Genomic DNA, 6,000 nt, shown 5'->3' on the forward strand with positions numbered 1-6,000 from the left:
CTTTCTGTGTGGTTGTTTACTTTCCGCTGCGTTACTTCTCCGATAGATTTTACGATTCCGATAATTGAACGATTTTAGCCACGAGCGCTATTCACCCCCCCCTCTAGCGCGTCTCGATCCAACATTGATTAGTAGCTTCCAATCAGTTGATCAAATTAGATAAGTGTCTTCAGTTTAATTTTATAAAAACTAAATTGTTAATCTGTGAAAATTTTCTAACTTGATCGATGCTAAAACTTTTAAGCCCCGATTTATATTGATGTATAGATATAAAAATATGGAATAAAGGCTATAGTCCATCTCACTCATTTCTATGTTTCACAAATACAAACAAATTTTATTAGAGTAATTTAGGTGTCCTAAATTTTGATGTTTGAACAAAGATTTAAGTTAGGTTTATTATTGTATTTGATATGCATTGTGAGTATGCAGGATACATGTATAACAAGGAAAGTCTAAGTATGATCTTCGCAAAAGAGTAAAGTTCAAGAGGAGTTTTGGCAGTGTAAGCCCAAATGTGTAATCTTGGCAACGTAAGTCCAAGTGTGACTTGGTAATATTTGAAGTCGCGAAAGTGAGAAACCTCTTGGCAAAGGAAGACTTGACAACTAGAACAAGGCGAAAGGAAGCTCCAGAAGACAAGGTGTGAAGGATGGGGAGGCATCCATGGGATGCGAGGCTGATGGAGGAGGCTAGAAGGCTAGGTCTAGATTGGTTGGGCAAGGATGAGTGCTGAATGAATGTACTCGGAGGTCAAACCCCTAGGGTTAGGATTTTACCAGTCGAATAGCAACTGGACCAGTTGACTGGGCTAGTGCACAGGATATTTCTGTGTCTGACGGCTATGAAAATAGTAAATCGGTACTGTAGCAATTACTATAATAGTAATGGAGTAATTACTATAGTAGTCGACTGGTACTTCTATAAGTGGATTGGTATCGATCCGTTGGCATGTAACAGTTGAATTCCACATAGGACCAGTCAATTGATGATTTTACCAGTCGACTAGTGGCGGGAAACACAACTAGGTGTTTCCTGCCGAGCTCTATTTAAGAGAGCTTGGGGTGCTTAGCAAAGGTTGATGAAATAGAGGTGGTTAACCTCTATTAGTAGTCTTCCTAGCTCTTGTGTGCGATCTATGTGTAGTGATCAAAGTTGTTGCGAGGTTTCTTCACTTACAAGGAGATCGTTCTAGCTGAAGGTTTTCCAGGGATTGATCCATCGACGGATTGAGGTTTCTTCCACCTTATGGACACACCATTGAGTAGGAGCAAGTTATCTCTGAACCACTTAACCAAACGTGTTAAGGTTTGCTTGGTTTTCTTCTTTGTATTGTTTAGGATTTAGGTTTATATTTATTAGTATTTTGTTTTATATTTCCGCTGCAAACTAACGAGTGTAGGAAGTGACGATTTGGGTGATCGGCTATTCATCCCTCCGCTAGTCGGGTATCAAGGTCCCAACAAATTATATCTTAGGTATTTGTGAGATGTTGATTGCTTAGATGTATAGGTGCATGAGACATACGATAGAACATAGGCTAAGTCTATTTTGCAATATAAGCATGGTAAAGAAAACTAAAAATATTAATTTTGAGAACAATAATGCAAGCATGATTTGAAAATATTTAGTTTGAAAAATAAGATGATGTAAATATGATCTAGGTTAATTCTAGTCTAAGAGTTCCAAAATATAGTCCCCCTAAGTTGGAACTTTAACAAATTTCAATTTAGTAATTGAATTAACATAGAAAATGTTTGCATTAACCACATGTATATATTATTTGGATACTCAATAGTAAATGGGGCACGCAACTAAAGGATGCTGGGCCCCTAGGCTACCCGCAGCAAGCGTTTCCCGATTTACCCTGGTGGCCGGTGGAAAACTTTCGTTGGGCCAGGCCGGTCACCCTAGGCTTGACGTTACCCAGCCTGGTTAATCATTTTGGGTACCCAATAGTAATTGTGTTCTACTTGGTTAACTAAGCATAATTTATGAATCCAAGAATTCTTATTTTTAATATTTCTTTTGACCAAGGTAAGGTAAGACATATGATTTTGATTTGAGTTAAATTCAAGTTGAATCTTATTATATGCAACCCGTCTAGTTCCAAACATCATATTCAAATATATACACCCAAAGGTGAATTTGCTCAATGTAGACTTTAACTCACTAACTTAGTTTGTTAAATTAGAATTCTCTTCCTCAAGTTTTAACAACTGAGTTGAGGTTCCAACTTGACTAACCAGTCAATGAATCTAAGTTAGTTCTTTTCTTAAGGTCTTTGACCTCTTTAAATAAAGTCATAATTTTAAACTTGTATTTAGCTGATGTCTTAGTCAAATAGGCAACAATAACATATAATTTTTCAGTAATTAGATTTGTTACCTCATTAGCTGATTCATTTGAGGTGTTGACCTAACTTGAGTATGATACAGAGTTGTATTCTTACTCAGAGTTTGAACTTGTATGTTCTCTAATTGTCGTCAATGCTACTAGGTTCACTTGAACTGAGTCTGACTTAGATTCAGTTGATGACTTATCCCAAGTTGTCTTTAATGCTTTCTTTTTCTTGTTCTCAGGCTCTTTCTTGTTTTCCTTTAATAATGGAGTCATTTTTTAAATGACCTTTCCTATTACATTCAAAGCATTAGACATTAGCTATGTCTTTGTTCAAGATCTCTTTCTTTACAAATCTTCGAGTGAATTTCTTTCGTCGGATCATCCTTTTGACCAAATGTGCTACTTCTGAAGATACATCATCTTTGTTAGTTGTTGATTCAGACTCTAATTGTCACGCCCCGGAGGAGTCCCTGTCCGAAGAAATTTCGGCAGCATCTCCCCTGTACGGCGGACAATCTGAAACTTTCTACATCTCCATATACCTCAGCCACATGCGGCTAGAATAATAACAGAAATAAAATACAACACACAGACATTTCACGTAATTTAATAAGCAATGATAAGAAGACTCAAAATCCACTCTACTCAACTATACTCATAAAACACAAATCCGACGATAAGATCAATTTACCTCTTCTGCCGTCTAGGCAGGCATGTAGTAAAAGCAAAACCAAACCAAATCCATCGACATCACAAAATCCATACCATATCCATACCATCAAACAAAACAAATTTAGCATAGTCTATGTAAGAAAACCAAAAAAACCAATAATATCCTCGAGGTCTGCAGGGACTAGCAACTGGAACTCTCTCCTGACAACATCAACCTGAAAAATAACAACAATGGAGTCGGGGTGAGTCCAACACTCAACAGGTACAACTGATATGCAAAGTAAGGAAATAACATCTAGCACTAATCATGCGTACAGTCTCCTAATATAAAAGGATGAAATGCAACTGAAGTAAACAGGAGAAAAACTGTACTAACCAGGACCTGGGTATAAGGACAAACAGTCCGAGTGGCATAGAAATCCTGTATGCATGTTAAACATAGGCGACCAAACAATATACAGCATATAAATGCAGCAAGCACAAACACAAGCAATAAATGCATCATGCATATGATGCTAATGATGCGTCCTGGTCACCCCTGACGCCAGTCGATCATCTCACACACAATAGTGAGGCCGAGTGGGTAGGGCTGTGACAACCGTGCACTCTGTCGTCACTACTCTTGATTGTTGGAACCCCCAAGGTTGTTTTGGTGTGATCAACAAGTTAAGTTAGGTCCTGTTTGTTTCTAACCTTGTGTCTAAGTGTGCAGGAGCTTAGGAACACAGGTAGTCGAGCGGAAGACGCAGCTAGCGAGAAGGACGGCAGTCCGAGGGACGAGGTGCTGCGGAAGAGTACACCGGCGGACGAGAAGGAAGCACGCGGTGGTTCCGAGGGACGAAAGCCGGAGCGGAAGATTGCTCGGAGAGCAAGAGACGCAGCTAGCGAGAAGGTTGACGACCGAGGACGAAGACTTCGGATGAGTACGCTCGCGGACGAGAAGGAAACACACGACAATTCCGAGGGACGAGAAGCCGGAGGGAAGCCCACTCGAGAAGACCGGAAGTTGGGTTCGGGTGAGCCCTTTTCCGGATGGCAGAGATCACCCAAGTGAGCGGATCCGGAGGAGAAGAACCGGACCGAGGCGGGACTGAACCAGAGAAGAGGACCCGGACGAAAAAATCAACGGCTGTTGACTTTGGGCTCTGGGGCGCCCGGAACAGTCCGGGGCGCCCGGAACCCTTCCGGGCGCCCGGACCCTGATTTTGACCAAGATCGCGATTTACGCGATCTGAACGTTGGGGGATAAAATTTTATCCCCCCAGGGCGCCCGGAACCCTTCCAGGCGCCCCGACCAAGGCTATAAATATAGCCTTGGTCCAGAAGCTTTTCATCAGTTCAGGAATTGTAACAACACTTGTGTGCTTCCACTACTTTGATTAGCTTCTTTCTTTTTGTGCCTACACTTCTATAAACAAGGCTTCTCCGCCTGAAGGAGTTCTTAGTGCAATCATCTTCCTTGGATTAACAACCTCCCCGGTTGTAACCAAGTTAAATCCGGTGCCTCATTTTTATGCTTTATTTTCTGCTTAATCTATTTTTCAAGTGTTAGCTTAATTGTTCGAGAAAGGGTTGTGTTTTATTCAGGGCTATTCAACCCCCCTTCTAGCCGGCCCAACGGTCCTAGAAGTGGTATCAGAGCCAAGGCGCCTCAGGAGGACTAACCGCCGAACGAAGCAACGAGATGGCCGGACCAAGCATTCACCCGCCGAAATTCGAAGGGGATTTCACCACTTGGAAAAAACATATGCAGGTATTTCTTACAACAGATATTGAATTATTTTTAACAATGAAACTTGGCTTTCAAGCTCCAGAGGACAAGGAAATAGATAAATGGACAACAAAGGAGCAGGCCGACTTCGTAGCGAACGGCAAAGCAGAGTACCATCTGCTAAGCGTTCTTCCATCTCAAGAAGTCAACAGGATCGGTAAATACAACTTTGCAAAGGAACTTTGGGAGAAGTTCCTCGAGCTGCATGAAGGAACGTCCGAAGCTAAGCTCGCCAGAAGAGATCTGCTTCGCAATTAGCTCACCAGCCTGCGACTTGGGGAAGACGAGTCAGTCGCGCATCTACACTCGAGAATAAAAGAAATTATCATCGGTCTTTCGAATCTCGGAGAAAAGATAAGCAACCGAGATTCGCTCAAGTATGCTTTAAATTCCTTTCCTAGAAATACCAAATGAGCATCATTAGTAGATGCATTTTACATTTCTAAAGATTTAGAAAAGATTTCATTAGAAGAATTCTTTTCAACATTTGAAGTGCATGAGTCAAGATGTGTAGGAATGAAGGAGCCTAAAAACAACGTCGCCCTCAAAGCCTCGAGAGACGAACCAGAATCGGAATCCTCTCTTGACGACGAGGAAATGGTAATGATGGTAAGAAGATTCAAGAAACTTTGTAAATCCAGATCTACTAACCATCCGCAGGGAAAGAGGAAAAGAACGATCCGCTGCTACCACTGCGACGAAGAAGGGCACGTCAAGGACAACTGCCCCAAGCTGAAGAACAAGGACAAGGAGAAGGGTAAGAAGCCTATCCAAAAGCGAAAGGCCCTAAAGGCGACGTGGGACGATACATCGTCCGAATCGGAAGTCAAAGGTTTCTCCGGACTCGCACTGATGGCGAGTCATCAAGACGACGACTGCGATTCAAGCTCTTCCGAAATGAGCATCGAGAGCATCGATGAAGGGGGAGACACGTCGAAAGAAAGCAGCAGCTCAGGGGGAGAAACAGACAACGAGATCGACAAGGTAAGTCATGTACGATCTCTTCCTCCCGATAAAATGTTTAAGTTTGTTAAACTTTTAACAAAAGATTACTGCAAATTAGAAAGTGAAAATAAAAATTTAAAATTAATTCTAGCTAAGTCTTGTCCCTTAGAAGAATTAGATAAATTAAAACTAGCAAATGAAAAATTGAAACTTGAAAATGATGATTTGAAAATTCAAGTAGATAACTTGAAAAACCATGCATGTTCATC

Source organism: Zingiber officinale, chromosome 3A, assembly GCF_018446385.1.
Source record: "Zingiber officinale cultivar Zhangliang chromosome 3A, Zo_v1.1, whole genome shotgun sequence".
In the NCBI taxonomy this organism is placed as follows: Eukaryota; Viridiplantae; Streptophyta; class Magnoliopsida; order Zingiberales; family Zingiberaceae; genus Zingiber; species Zingiber officinale.